Genomic DNA, 16485 nt, shown 5'->3' with positions numbered 1-16485 from the left:
ACTTCACCTTCATATCAACAATGATTCATCAGATCCTTCTCTTGTCTTGAATCTCTCCGACTTCCTCTTCTAACAATAGCTGGAAAACTCTACTTTTGAAAATCAGAAACCCATTGCAATTGGTGCAATTCCAACTCATAGTGACCCTATAGGACAGAGTAGAACTGATTGATGGGGTTTCCAAGGAGCAGCTGGTGAATTTGAAATGCTGACTTTTTGGTTAGCAGCCGAACTCTTAATCACAATCAAATTCTAATTAAGAGAATTCATAAAGCTTTCCAAAGTCAGCTCAGAGTGCATTTAAGTCATTACCGCATGGGCTGCTTTTTCATGATAACATTTTCATCCACAGCCACCCACGTTCTCTGAGGAAACTCTCCTTCGGGCCAAACTGACTTTTCTATTACTCATTGTGATTGCTGGATCACTGTTAACCACACTATACAGCTAGAGAAACCATAAAATTCATGTCGTCCACACCCACCATTTTATATATGCTGAACTTGACCCATGTCTAACACAAATCTCCTGGCTCCACTCTGAGGCTGTCAGCCTGCTTCTTCTAAAAGAACCATAGTTGGTTCATCCCTTCTAACAGCTTCTTTCTATTGTGTTTCTTGACATTTCCCTGCAGTGCACAATAGAGAAAAAGAAAGAAGACTTTGTACTGCAGAATGAAGAGGCATCTGTGAAATACTGGCAGACTGAGCTCAAGCAGCTTTCAGAGCCCTTGATGGAAAGTATTTCGAGAGGAACTTTCTCTGTTCCTAGAATATACAGTCTCTACTTAGACATAAAAAAAAGGTTGAACAGGACTATGAGCGAGTGTCCAGGAAAGGAGTTAATGCGAGGAAAAAGGCAGAGGAGGGAAGATCAGGAGAGTGGAGGCAGGAGGTCTTTGTCCTACTGAAAATCTAAGACCACAGCATCTGTAGTGGGGCAAAAGCATTGCATGGTGATTTCTTTACATTTTTAGTTTTACATCTACAATTAGAAACTCTTGAAGAAACCACAAAAATTTATTTCCAAAGAAAGGAATTAGAATCAGGAATCCAGATGACATAACATTACTCGCATTTTCAAACAATGTGATTATTTTGTGCTAAGTGCCCAAAACCAAACCAGCTGCCATCAAGTCGACTCCAACTCATGGTAACTCCATGTGTGTCAGAGGAGAACTGCTCCATAGGGTTTGCAATGGCTGTGATCTCTCAGACCACAAGGCCTTTGTTCTGAGGCACCTCTGAGTGGATTTGAACCACCAAACTTTTGGTTAGTAGTTGATCGCTTAACTGTTTGCACCACTGATGGACTCCATGCTAATTACAGGAAATACAATATTAGAGAAACAATCTTTGTTCTCAAGAAGCTCATGATCATTTTGAGATAGAGAGATAGTCAGTTGGATATGGTGTGATAAGGGTCACCATAATGTTCTGCACAGATAGTAACAAGGATGAGGATGATGATTATATAGTGGCTAGCACGTACTGAGCACTCATGTCTTAGACCAGGCATGGTCTTAGAGGCTTTTGTTGGATTATAAATTAACCCTCAGGTTAATACTTTTCTCATTATATATATAATATATGTATATACAAATGTATATATAATATATACTGTATAAAGACCTGGTGATCTGCTTCTGTAAACATTACAGCCTAGAAAACATTGTGGTGGGGCAGTTCTACTCTGACACATGGGGTTGATATGAGTCAGAATCCACTCAATGACACTTAAGAACAACAACATTGTTATAGTATCACTACTATTATCCACATTATACAGTTGAGAAATATGATACACAGGGAAGTTTATAAGTTGCTCAAGGACACACAGAAAGGAAGTGTTGGAGCTAGGAGGGCAGCTCAGTGTACTTGGCATCTATTCCAAACTGGGAATGCATCCTAGGAAAGCCCCCTCCAAGAGGAGATAGGTGATACAAGTTGAAGTATTGACAGATGTTATCCTAGTTAAGAAAGTATAGAACAGCATCCAGGAAGAAGAAAAACAATGTGTAAATATATGAAAGCAACATATGTTATGTGGTTGTACAACTGCACACAAGTCTGGTTGGCTATTACCTGGGTGGATGGTGCCCAGCACCACTGGGAGAAGAGGCTGGAGATCTAGGAAGGAGGCTGTGATGAACGGTTTTCACGCCCCCCAAATGGACTTGGAATTTATACTTTGGTCACAGAAAGAAAGGAAGCTCTGGGGAACCTAAGCTTGTTTTAAACTGTTCATGATCAGATTTGGGGTTTTATGGAACATTAATTTCTCATTAAGGGACTAGACCTCTGCTGCCTGCCATGTCTTTGATCCTCCTTGTTTCCTCAGGCAAACGAGGTCTTCAAGATCTTCCTGCAGTCACAGGTGGCAATAGAGGAATCCATCCTGCAGTCAGACAGAGCCCTCACAGCTGGAGAGAAGGCCAGAGCAGGTACAGGGGCAGGGCTCAACCCACAACCAGGTGGAGAGACTCCTGCAATACCGTGTGACTGACCTGAGATGAAGATGTTCTGAAATAACGAGCTTTCTCTCTTCTGTGGAACACACTGCTGAGTCTGAAAATAACAAGAGGGAGTAGTGGTTGTATGCCCATTCCAGTAAGTAGGGCCTATCCTATCACATTCAGAAGAGTATCTTTGATGGTATAGATACAGGGATAATTCAGAGAGTTGCACTCTCCCTTTTTCAAGTCACTTTGATCTCTGAGCACAAAAGGATAGAGCTCAGGCATGACCTGCTGTTTCCTTCCCTCTCTACAACCCTTGCGGTACAGCGGAGAGGGCCAAGATGGAGGCAGTTGAGAAGGAAAAGGAGCTGCTGAAACAGAAAGAGAAGGAGCAGCAGCAAAAGATGGAGGCTCAAGAGAGTTTCTTCAAGGAAAACATGGAGCAATTGAAAGAAAAGATGGAGAGAGAAAGAGAAAACATTCTGAGACAGCAGGAAATGATATTGGAGCATGAACTGAAGGTAAGTGTGTCCTGGACCTGAACAGTGTCTGAGGGACACTGCAATGGTACCCAAAGGAGGGAAGGGTCAAAATTTGAAGCAAAAACATGGTCTCAGAGGGAAACACATAAGACATTTGGTTTACTAAAATCTGAAATCCATCTGGATCCTGCTGAACTCCTTAAATTCCCAAAACTCCAGCACCTTCTTTAGTGTTAGATCCTGTAGAGGACAAATAATATCTCCCAGAGCATGGGCTGCCATTTGCTGTGATTATAGGTTAGTATGATTGTGCCCTTGTTGAATATGACCTTAGTCCCATAGTCATTAGGCTTCCTGGTACAATATCAAAGAGACTTGAAACAGAGCCATCAGGCCTTGAAAGATTAAATTTGGCCTGATATGAAATAAAGGGTGAAAAAGCTCTAATACTTGCTACATTTGTTTCCAAATCTGCCCGAGTCACCCCATGCAACCAGGAGTGAAATGCATTCATTGTCCTGACCTGGATCTTGATAAGCAGTTTTCCATACAGGGTCAGCAGTTCCCATTATTTGTTAGACTTGTGTGGCCAAGCTCGCTCAGTTGGAACTAAGAATTAGCATCAAACATACATTCCCTCCCAAAGGGCGTTTTTTAGGCAGGAATACATTATGCCCTAGCCACAATGCTCCCCACTCTCAGTGAGATGGTGGTGAGGGAATTTTTGGAAGGTTGCAACCACGGATACTATCAATATATGGGTTCAAACGTGTGAAGAGAATGGAAAAACTCATCCAAGAGCTCTCTAGGGTGGGAGAGAAATAGACACACATGCTTACACCTGATGAAATTGTTAAATGCAAAACCATGACTCTTGCTAATTGTGTTTTAAAAAATACCCTTTATAGGTCCAATAAGACCTGCTTAGAGAAGGATTTGAAAAGAAATCTGAGAAATTAAATAAAGAGATACATCGACTAAAAGAAGAGATTGAGACAACTAACGAGGAATGCTCAGGATTTTCAAAGTTCTCTGATCAACTTGGCAATGTGTTAGGAGGAGCACTAATGGGTACTAGTTTTTCTAAACTATTCAGGGCAAGGATGAGACTTTTCAGGTCACATAAGAGATAGGGTGGAATTTCTGTTAGGGAAATCATAAAACGAGGCTTCCTTTATACAGTGGCTCATTAAAAAAAAAAATCATACTAGCTTCATTCAAGGAAAGTATGAAAGTAAAGATTACCAACGTTTGTGTTCCTCAAACTAAGTTTTGATTTAATTAAATACGAAATGGGAAACAAGTTGAAGATAATGAAATTATTTATAGAAAAGGTACAGGCAAAACAAAACCACAAATGGAAAGATGAAGAAAATATTTGTAGTTTATATCACATAAAAACCCATTGCCGTCGAGTCAATTCTGACTCATAGTGACCCTGTTGGACAGAGTAGAACTGCCTCTTAGGGTTTCCAAGGAGCGCATACATGGCGACAATTTCTTTAGCTTATTATGAGCACTTAAAAACCAGTGATAAAAAGAACAACAGAAAAACCAAACCTGTTGCCTTCGAGTAAATTCCGACTCATAGCAAACCTATAGGACAGAGTAGAACTGCCCCATAGAGTTTCTAAGAAGTGGCTGGTGGATTTGAACTGCCAACCTTTTGGTTAGCAACCTTTGGTTAGTTCTTAACCACTGCACTACCAGGGCTCCAAATAGAACAACAACCCCATTCTAAAAACAGGCAAATGTATTGCAAGTTTAATTTTGCTCATAATAAAGATGTGCAAAGTAAAATTATGAGGTACCTGTTTCACCTCTAGGAAAGGCAAAGAAGACCATTTTTGACAGGACATGGAGTTGGCAAGTGTTTGGTGAAACAGGCAATCTCTCATATTTGCTCGTGAAAGTGTAAGTCAGTGCAATTATATATCAAAACGTTAAATACACATGCCTTTGATTCAGCAAGTCTACATCTAGGAATTTATGTTATAAATTTATTTATCCAGTAGCAAATGACATAAGTTCTAGGGTATCTGTTGCAGCATTGTCGTAGTGCCAAAAGACTGAATCAACTCTAAAGTTCCTCTGTAGGGTACAGAGCACCTGGTGGATTCAAACTGCAGACCTTTTGGTCAGCAGCCACAGCACTTAACCACAACACCACCAGGATTTCCAGTAGGATTGTGACCCTAATAGTTCCCAGCATGTTTTCTCCTTTTCATAATGGGTGGCTGGGAGCTTGACATGACTAACACCAGGAGGAACCTATAAATTCTCCTCCCTCTGCCTGCCTCTTCCTTCACTTACCTTTGTTAATTACTTTCTTTTGACCTAATGCTAATGACTTTGTTCTTTGTTATGATCTGATGCAAACAACTTTGTTTTGTTCTGTCCAAGCACCTGTGATTTACAACCTCCCACACGGAAATCAGTTTACAGGGAAATCAGAGCCGAGCTGTCTGACAAGTATATCTTTAGCCTGATAAGGAGATGACTGGCAGGTATCTCTTTAGTCTGATAACGAGTCTCTTTTCAGTATCTTCTAATTAATAACTCCTCCAGCCATGCCATCTGCAGGCTACAAAAACACTTCTGTTACTAGGGATTCCAGCCGCCTGCCGCAAAGCCAATACTGAGACAGGAGGGAGGGTAAGCAGCAAGAAGGCTTTAACTGAATACTGGTATGCAAGAGATGGAAACCCTGGTGGTGTAGTGCTTACGTGCTATCTATGGCTGCTAACCAAAGGGTTGGCAGCTTGACAACCTCCAGGCGCTCCTTGGAAATTCTATGAGCCAGTTCTACTCTGTCCTATAGGGTCGCTATGAGTCGGAATCGGCTCGACGGCACTGGTTTGGGTTTTGGGGTCTTGATGCAAGAGACAGAGGGGATAGGTTCCTCCCAAATTCTGTCTGCCCCAAAAGGGCCAGCTGGAGAGTTTTATAGGGAAAGAAAGGCTAAGTCCAAGGAATCTGGAGAACTTTTAATTCCTCTTTGAGGTAGTCTTGCAAACCAGCTGCCAGATGAGCTTTTCAAGGTATTCTTAGGGTCCCTTCTGGCGTCATCGAAGTTTGTTCTTCTGATATCACTGTCTCCTGACTCCTGGGTTCCCAGATCATATCACTTGTTTTCATCTTTAGAGAGAAAACATAGGTTAATCTTAAACTTTTACAACGTCATGAGAGAACAATCAGAGAGAAAAGAATCCCAAGGCACGCTATGCTATAGTTCACAGGAGTTTCACCAGTCCCCATAAACGTTAACTATTCTACCATCTGGATGTTCAAGCAGTATTTTCCCGTTTCACTTCTAACCCTTGTAAAAATTCTGTATAAGCTGTAATGCAAAATTGCTCTTTAGGACTCCATAGGAACAGTCTGTGTTGCTGTTGGGTCTCTGGTGGTGTGTATACATCTCCTAAATAAACTTTCTCACTCTTTCTGACTTGGAGTATGTTTCATTGGCTCTACTGCTCCAGGGCACAGACCCTAACTGGGCAACAGGGTACTAGTCATATAAATCATGAGACAGGCTTACCAAGGAGGACACTACAGACACTAATATGAAAAGGGGAAGCTTTGTACTAATTTGGAAACCCTGGTGGTGTAGTGGTTAAGAGCTATGGCTGATAACCAAAAGGTTGGCAGTTCAAATCCACCAGGTACTTCTTGGAAACCGTACGGGGCAGTTCTACTCTGTCCTGTAGGGTCACTATGAGTCAGAATTGACTCGACAGCAATGGGTTTGGTTTTGGTTTGGCTTGTACTAATTTGAGAAAATATCTGAGATTTATCATAACGTGAAAAATATAAAGACGCATAAAATGTATACAGTTGTTTCCACTGAATTCGGAAAATAATGAAGGTGTGCATATGTTATTATCTATCTCAGGAAAAATACAAACTAGTAGCTGTGGGGTGGACCTGGGTAGTTGATCTGAGGAGTGGGAGGATAACTAATTTTACATTGTGTATCCTGTTCATTTTACATTTTATACAGTATTAATTTATTACTTACCCCCAAAATAAGCAGTTGCTAAAATTAAAACTGAAAGAATAATAATAGAAAGGGAACATTTCTGTGACATAATGAAGGTGTTTAATGCCACTAGAAATATGGTCAGTCATCTCAACTAGAAGACTGCTCATGACAACAAGGATCTGGAAAGTTTGACATATGCGTACTTTGTCTTCATTACGGCCTTTCAGTAGGGCTTTGACACCCTATGCCTAATAAATTTATAGATACAAAGTCTGTGATTTTGCTGGAATGGTCTCTAAACTCAATCCCCAAAATTATGACATTGGTGAATTAAAAGCAGAATTTGTCTTTAGGGTCTACTTAACTTTTTAGGAATTTCTGTAGAGTGCTTTAGACTCTGCTGTGGCTAAAAGGAACTCCTTGTAATTCCACAAGCTGGACATATTACCTCTTGACTCTGGGCCTTTTCACACAGTATAGAGATGTCATGGGTTCAATTATGTTCCCCCAAAAATGTGTGTATCAATTTGGCTGGTCCATGATTCTTGGTATTGTGTGACTTTCCCATATGTTGTAAATCCTGCCTCTACGATGTTAATAAGAGAGGATGGGCGGTAGTTGTGTCAGTGAGGCAAGACTCAAATCTACAAGATTGGATTGTGTCTTGATGGAATCTCTTGAATTATAAAAGAGAGAAGCTAGCAGAGAGACGGGGGACCTCATACAAACATGAAAACAGTGCCTGGAGCAGAGCGTGTCCTTTGGACCCTGGGTCCATGCGAGGAGAAGCTCTTAATCTGAGGGAAGTTAGATGAAAAGGAGGACAGAGAAAGAAAGCCTTCCCCTGTAGTTGACGGCTTGAATTTGGACTTTTAGCCTACTTTACTGTGAAGAAATAAATTTCTCTTCGTTAAAGCCATCCACTTGTGGTATTTCTGTTACAGCAACACCATATAAATAAGACAACAGACATCTTAAAACAACTTTGCTTCCTCACCCTGTACCATTGTTTGCTAATTTCCATTCCTCCTTACAAAAACCAAACCCGTTGCCATCCAGTTGATTCATAGCTACCCTATAGGACAGAAGAGAATTGTCCCATAGGCTTTCCAAGGAGTGGCTAGGGGATTTGAACTGCCAACTTTTTGGTTAGCAGCTGAGCTCTTAACCAGGACACTACCAGAGTTCCTCTCTGTTCCTCCATTAGGCATCTTATTTCCTGACTTCCTAAGACTGGATATCATGTCCCTCAGTGCTGCCATTGTGCTATGATGTCGCTTTTACTGCAGAAATTTGTATATAATTACAAAAACTGACATTATCTATTTGGAGCTGTCTTTACTTCCACCGTTTGATCCCTCTGTCGTCTTCTTCCTCGTATGATTAGCTCCTAGCATAGAGCTTATTACATAAAAATCAGGTGTTTAAAAAAAAATGTAAGTTGACCAAATGCATGAGATGCCATCCAAAAGCACCCCAATTTACAGTGTGCTCATTGCATTAGCTACTCTCTAGGGTTTGGAATATAAAGGACATAGTTTCAGGAATCGTGCAGAAGGAACCTGGTGAAGCAGAAAGGACAGGTACACTCCTCTGAACCTGTTGCTGTATTCCTTCAGAGGTACTGGACACACTGTGTGCTTGTGCGCCTCAACGTTCCCATCCACAAAAATCAACCGGGAATAAAAGTTACCACCTTTGCTCACAGGACAATTATGAAGGTTAAAATAGTAAAGAATGTGAAAGAATCACGCACCTCTTATTTTCAGCACAGCTCTATCAGTTCAGGGTGCTTCTGAAATAAAGCCATGCTTTGGCTCTGAGGATCAATTTCTTTCTGAAAATGGTACCCTCAGACTTGCAGAATTGTGTAATCCACACATTGTCCAAAGAGTCATCGGACATCATCCTGGTGATCAGTTTTCATTTCTTCCATCTCTCTCAATCTTAAAGGTACAACTCTGCATTTTTTAAGGTTGTGAGACAATGCTTAGTTGCCTCCCAGTGCTACCCCCCAAACAAAACAAAACAAAACAAAACATTGGAATGAGAAGTCCTGCAGCTGAGCCAGGATCACCCAGAGGAATGCTCCTCATACTGTGCATCGGGATGGTACGGTGAAGGGGTTGATGGGCTGGAATAAGGTCTACTTTCCATTCAAATTTCCCTACACACATAACCAGCAATATGAATATGAAACAATCAAGAAGGGAATGTTGATGTGAAATTATATCTGTTTACAGATCAAGAAAGGAGCCCTGGTTATGCAACGTTAAGTGCTCAGCTGCTAACAGAAAGATTGGTGGTTCAAATCCACCCAGTGGCTCTGCAGTGGAAACACCTGGCCTTCTGCTTCATTAAAGAATACAGTCAAGAAAAGTCTATGGGACACTTCTAGATTGTCACACGGGATCCCTATGAGTCAGAACCAACTCAGTGGCACCCAACAAGAAGGAGGGACCAGGAATGAGGTATAGGACAATAAAGTAGCTTCCTTACCTATTTTGAAGTTCAATCATAGGTTGTAATCTGTTATAATAAAGTTTATATCCACCACAAGATAAGGCTCCAATTAAAAAAGCCTCTCACATAAATGAAACTTAATAATTATTGAATTGTTGAAAGAGTAAAAGATCTATTTCAAGCAGTTTTTCAACAGCTTTGGAGGAAGGCAGCTTAACATCCATTCTTTCACATGGTATTTTGGTACAGTAAGACCTCATCAGCTTTAGCCATTTCTACATTCCTTTCTCTATTTCTCAGATTTAGTCTATAGCCTGCTTCACTGGTGCTGCCTCTCACCTGTTAGGTTGACTAGCCCTGGCAGAAAATTTTTAAAAATTCAAAGAACATAGATAAGGCCGTCTTTAACAATACCGAAAACAGCTTAAGGAAGTAGGAGGGCTGACCAGTGTCAGGTGGTCTCTTCAGTGCCTGGTTGGGCAGGAGAAGTGTAGAAATATAACCAGCACAGGGATGTCTTACTACAATTGGCTGATCCATGTTCCAATACAAGCCATCTCTGAGATCCTGACAGGATCCTAAAAGCCTCAGGGCTCAACTGCTTCTTCTAACTATAGGGTGTTGACTGGAAAAGTTGTGTGTATCGGTTCTGCAAAATACTAATAGTTTCAGAAAGCCTTGTTTGTTAGTTCACAATGATCACCCTCTGCCCACACTTCCAAAATCTCTCCCCATATCCCCAAAGCTATAGGTCCATGGGCCAGGACTAGGGTCTCAAGATCTCTCCGCACGTGAGGTAACCCTGTCAAAACCAACACTTGTGACATGGGCTCTACTTTTCCACTTAGTGTTTGGCTTTAACCTTGATACTGTGGAGTTTCTGTTCAGGGATCTTATCTAATACCCTTGTAGAACTATGGGCGTGACTTCTCCAAGTCAACTACTCCCTCAACAACAGAGAAGCTGATCTAGAACTCCACTGACTTGAAGCCCTGACTGCATTGACTATTGCATCGACTGGGCTCCCTAAAGCTCTTGACCTGCTTTGGATTCTGTTTCACACTGTTCCTGATATGCACAGGACTTCTCTTCATTTCTACCCTTGGTCTGTTTCCGAAAGGCAGGCAATTCAAACACATCAGTGGCTCCATGGAGTAAGATGTGGCAGCCTTGTTCTGTAAAGATTTACAGCTTTTGAAACTCTTGGGGTAGTTCTAGTCTGTCCTTTAGGGTCTCTATGAGTCAGAATCAAATTGACAGCAGTGTTTTTTTTTTTTATTCTGGCGGGGGTGGTGGTGGAGGGTGGGCTTTGAAGCCAAATGTCATTTGGTAGATGTCAGGTACAGTTGGTAACATTGGTAGTCCCTGGTGGTTTGAAAAGAGGTTTGAGTTACAATGAAAAAAAAAAACCTCATATGAAATTCTGCCACTTATAAGTACACTGAATATAACAAGTAGGTAAGGACATATAAATAACATGACTGAAGCCTGGGGAGGTTCCTCTCTATGAAGCAAAGGCTCACTCCAACATGGATACAATAAGATGGTGTGGCAGGACCTCTGGCATTGAAGTTACATCAGGTGGCAGACTTCTGTCTTAACAATCTGGTGGAGCAATACTTCCACACAAGCCTGGAGTGGTAGGACTGTAACATGTCTTCTAAGCTATAGCAACAGCCTCTTACACGATCTCTCTCTCCAGTATCCTCATTTTATTCTCTTGTTCCTGCTGCCATAGGATGGATGGAGCCCACGACAGCTCTGAGTACGCCTAATGATCCTCAAAATCTCTACATGATTGTGGAGTAGAGTGCATGACGCAGATCCCAACTGATCTTTCAATCTTCTCTTCAGTAAGCCTGTTACACTGGCAGATACTCAGCATTCTTGTTGCACCATTTCACCATTATATGTCTGGGCTATAATATTGGGCATTTTATATGTTACACTAGGCCCCTGGGTGGTACAAAGATTTGCACTTGACCTAAAGGTTGGCAGTTCAATCCCACCCAGCACCTCTACAGAAGAAAGGTCTGGAGATCTGCAAAGGTTATAGCCAAATATCACTGTGGAGCACATCTCTTTTCTATATTACATGAGGTCGCTTTGAGTCAGAATCAGTACTACAGCAACTTTTTTTTTTTTTATGCATCACACAGACATATATGTATTTTTGTGGTTAATGAAAAATATACATTGGAAAGAGAATAGAAAAGAAATGAGCAAGTAAAAAAATTAAAAAAAACCCAAAAAACAGAACAACAAGAACAAAAACCTCTTCCCTGTTGAAGTACCCCTAAGAGACAGGCTTTTGAAATAGTCTCATCCTCCTGTTAACTTTGTTAACATTCATGAGGCAGGCAGCCTCAGAGCCCAACTCTTGTAAGAGACACCTGCTGTGACTTATCCTCCTATACCCAGCAAAATAAGCTGTCCTTTCTTGTGAAATTGTCCCTGACAAGATAACAACAGAACTGGCCCTAGATAGCCTCAACCTGCCTCTGGGAGGAGACTTAACATCCTAATGAAGAAAAATTCATCCCTTCTTCCAGCCTGGGGGATCAAAACCTTGTTTAAAGAAAATGCATAATCATCCCCAAGCTCTGAGAGGTCAATAGTGGAGGTCAATCATGAATATTCATGATGAATTTGCATTTCCTTGTCTAGTGGGTTTGTCTACTTTCTGTAAAAGCCCACCTCCCCAAACTGCCTGCAAGCACTCTAGAAGGCAACAGCCCCCAGTGCTCCTTTCCTTGTACAATGGAATAAAGGCTTCTCTCTGATCTCCCACCTTGGCCTCTTGCTTATTGGCTGTAACAAGTCACACCGAGCAAAACCTGGGGTTTTTATAGGGCAACATTCATACCTGGTGTCCTATATTTATTGTAGGAACCAAGGACACCTATGTCAACTGTGAAAGAGGGAGGAGGCTGGGTTCCAAACCAGGGTGTAGAGAAACTGGGGACTTATCACCGGCCACACGCACACATGCTAGTCTCTAGAGTCAGTAAAAACAACTGTTAACTCCAAAAAAAGGGCACGTATTTTCAGTTTCAGGTCTTGTACTGACCCTTAACTTGATGGCTAATGTTCAGCTGGCTTTTCAGCTTCTGAAAAGAACAATCTCTCTTCCTAAGGAGTCACTGGCAGGAAGAGGGCTCAAGAGGTAAGCAGGTGCAGCTGAGACATTCTCGCCTGGCTTGTAGCCACAGTGCCAGGTAAGTTCTGTCCAACATTTCCACATTTCCAGTAAGTAACTAACAACAGCAATAACAACAAAACACTCCCAAGCGCAGACTCCACACTGTGCAGTGGCCCTCGAGCAGTGGGAGGAGGCGCAGTGGATGAACAGCATCAGGCCCAAGGGAGCTTTGCTACCAGCAGATCAGTGTCTGGGTTTGCACAAGAGGTGGCTGTGAGGCAATAGCCTGTGTACCACGGGCTGCTCTTCCTGGGACATCCACCCAAGACCCTAGATGGGGGATGGAAGAGTGTATCCTTCCCTCATCTTTAGAAAGAAAGCAGGACTGAAGTCCTTTCTCAGATGAGGGACCAAATTCCAGTCCCCTAGCAGAAACACTGCTGTGGGATCACTTCTTCCCATTTCTCTCCTACCTACCTCAGGCTTTTGCAGACTGCCCTCTCCCCTGCAAAAGAGGAACAAAGAAAAAAGGTGGTCCTTATCTTACAGACAATTTAAAATCCCAAAAGATTATTTCTTGCTTATTTTGATATTCAGCATATTTAATATTCCAATGATTCTTCAAAGCTGTATTTACATGGGGTACTTCATCCTCACTCTAATCAACTATTAAAAATAACTGTGAGATCTAAGCCTGTTAATCATGCACTGTTTCTAAAAGCTTGTAGTTCTGTCATTAATGGCATCAGATAACCTGTGATAGTTACTGAGAATATGGTTCTTGGGTGTTTTGAACCATCACTGCACGTGATTCTTATGAACAGTAACTTGGAAACCATTGAAGCTCTGCCCAATCTAATTGAACTATCTCATTCTATTTGTTTAATATGGAATTAAAAGCTTCTTGGCTTAGATGTCTCTGTTTGGCATTAGAAGAAAAAAAAATGCACTTCTTATCTAATCCTCCTTAAAAGTTTTAAAATATTAAATCTAAGGAATAAATGATATGATTCCTCCTGCTTACAAGATAACAGTAAAAGCCTCATATTTAAGTCGTCCAACTCTGTTCCCCACCACCTATGGAAAAAAGAAGAGAAATCATATGGTAGAAGTATGTTAAGAACCAAATTGCTGATTTTTCTGATGAAAAGGATTTAGTTACCTTAGTATTTTTTGGTAACTTCCAGATTATAACATACTGACACGTTTGACTGCATGCCCTATCTTGCTCCTTGTATAAACAGTGTTTAAGCCTAGAAAATGAAAAATAACTTGAGAGCCTATATATTATTAGCTTGTACAGCAATACATCAAGTAGGAATTATTGTTCTATCCATAATGCTGATAAGAAAAATGAGGCTTAGACAGGTAAGTTCCTTCCTATAATTCTCACAGGCAGTAATTATGCTAGGATTTCAACCCAGGCAGCCGTGCCAGAGTCTCTGCTCTAACACCTCAGGACTGCTCTGTGTTCCTTTTGTCTGACTCATCCCCCAAGGTGCCCTCCCTATAAGCCCTTCTACTGCATCTACTCAGGCTTGCTTGTCCTCCTCAGGGGACACACCCTCCACTGGCTCGCCCTGGAAAGAACTGCCACTGTTTCTGTGCATACCCAATCCCCACCTTCATAGACGCTTAAACCCTGTCTTCTTAGACACTCAAAATGTTTAAGCAGTTCTTATACAGCATTTACTATGTACCAGGAATGATTTTAAGTACATTATAAATAGTGTGAGATATCAAAACTAGGAGATAGTTAATATTAGTCTTTCCATTTTATAAGAGAAGAAACCAAAGCACAGAAGATTAAGTATTTTTCTATGGTCATACAGCTGCTAAAGTATAGGAAGAAAGGAGTGTTACGTAGTGATGTGTTAGATAAGAGAATAAAGGGGCAGTCAAATCTTGGTCTCAGCCTTTTGGGGCCAGACACTCTCCACTAATTTTGAGGAAAACAAAGAGGGGTCTCACCCAGATGAGGGAACCCTGTCAGATATGGGCAGATTCCCAAACACCCTGTGTACTAGCTGTCTTCCCTATCAGCCTATAAAGAGTTAAACAAACTAATTCCTGGACCAGTATCTTTGTCTAAGCACTATAAAGAGCTTTCTTTTCCATTTTGAGAGAGAGCTACATTCTTTATGTCTCCTTCCTCCTCTCAGGATCATTCCTCCATCTGGTCTGGCTCCTGCTCCCCCCGGTTCACTAAATTTACCCTCATCAAAGCCAATGATCATCTCTATTTGTTTCTTTCTCAGGGAGGCCTTCCCTGGTCACCCCACATATAAATACAACCCCCAAAACTCTCTATCACTATTCCCTGCTTATTTTTCCTCCAGAGCACTCGCATGCATATATATTTTTGGTCCTTTGTTTTAGTTATTGTCTGTCTCCCCCCCTAGAATAAAGGTTGTATGAGGAGGAATTTGTATCCATCTTGTTCACAGCTGACAGTGCCCCCCACACAGTAGGTAATCAATATATATTTGTTGAAATAATGAGAGACCAAGTTCTCCGGGAACTCCTAGAAACTTTTCTGACTGCTATTTCTCCTTTCCTTCATGTCCCACTCTGCCTCTATTCACCCACCAGTTGTTAATGTTCACAGGGACTCATTGTCTGTCCTTTCTTTTCTATTCATTTTATGCGTCAGCTGGGCAAGGTTCTTTTAGAGCTCTTTTATGGATCGATAATGTAATGTACATAAGGCATCCAGCTTCTTGTATTATTTGCTCAGCATACAGATTGAAAGAATACAACCCTGATGCGCACCTTTCCTGACTTTAAACCAATCAGTATGCCCTTGTTCTGTCCAAACAACTGCCTCTTGATCTATATAAAGGTTCATCATGAGCACAATTAACATTCTTTGCAATGTTATCCATAACTTGTTATGATCCACACAGTTGAATGCCTTTGCATAGTCAATAAAACCCAGGTAAACATCCTTCTGGTATTCTCCATCTGACATCAGCAATGATATCCCTGGTTCCACATCCTCTTCTGAAACCGGCCTGAATTTCTGGCAGTTCCCTGTCAATATACTGCTGCAGCTGTTTTTGAATGGTCTTCAGCAAAATTTTGGCATCAGGATTGGAGGAAGACTCATTCACAATCTGCATTATGCAGATGACACAACCTTGCTTGCTGAAAGTGAAGAGGAAGCACTTACTAATGAAGATCAAAGACCACAGCCTTCAGTTTGGATTGCACCTCAACATAAAGAAAACAAAATCCTCATGACTGGACCAATGAGCAACATCATGATAAATGGAGAAAAGATTGAAGTTGTCAAGGATTTCATTTTACTTGGATCCACAATCAACAGCCATGGAAGCAGCAGTCAAGAAACCAAAAGACTCCTTGCATTGGGTAAATCTGCTGCAAAGGACCTCTTCAAAGTGTTGAAGAGCAAAGATGTCACCCTGAAGACTAACGTGCACCTGACCCAAGCCATGGTATTTTCCAATTGCATCATACAGATGTGAAAGCTGGACAATGAATAAGGAAGACTGAAGAAGAATTGATGTCTTTGAATTGTGGTGTTGGTGAAGAATACTGAGTATACCATGGACTGCCAAAAGAACGAACAATCTGCCTTAGAAGAAGTACAACCAGAATGCTCCTTAGAGGCAAGGATGGCGAGACTGCGTCGTACATACTTTGGACATGTTGTCAGGAGGGATGAGTCCCTGGAGAAGGACATCATGCTTGGCAGAGTACAGGGTCAGTGGAAAAAAGGAAGGCCCTCAATGAGGTGGATTGACACAGTGGCTGCAACAATGAGCTCAAGCATAGCAATGCTTGTAAGGATGGCTCAGGACTGAGCAGTGTTTCATCCTATTGTGCGTAGGGTCGCTATGAGTCAGAACTGACTCTACGGCACCTAACAACAACAACATATAAGGCATGTATACCAGGCTTTAAAATGGAAAGTGTCTTGGTCATCGAGTGC

The 16485-nt window shown here is 41.5% G+C and overlaps 1 pseudogene; it reads left to right on the top strand.

Moving 5' to 3' along the window:
• The first annotated feature begins 401 nt into the window (after positions 1-401).
• On the top strand, positions 402-6492 carry LOC104846016 (guanylate-binding protein 4-like; annotated as a pseudogene).
• The last annotated feature ends 9993 nt before the right edge of the window (positions 6493-16485 follow it).

This window comes from Loxodonta africana, chromosome 3 (assembly GCF_030014295.1).
Source record: "Loxodonta africana isolate mLoxAfr1 chromosome 3, mLoxAfr1.hap2, whole genome shotgun sequence".
Taxonomy (NCBI): domain Eukaryota; kingdom Metazoa; phylum Chordata; class Mammalia; order Proboscidea; family Elephantidae; genus Loxodonta; species Loxodonta africana.
The sequence above is the reverse complement of the archived record's forward strand: the minus strand, read 5'-3'. Positions and strand labels throughout refer to the sequence as shown.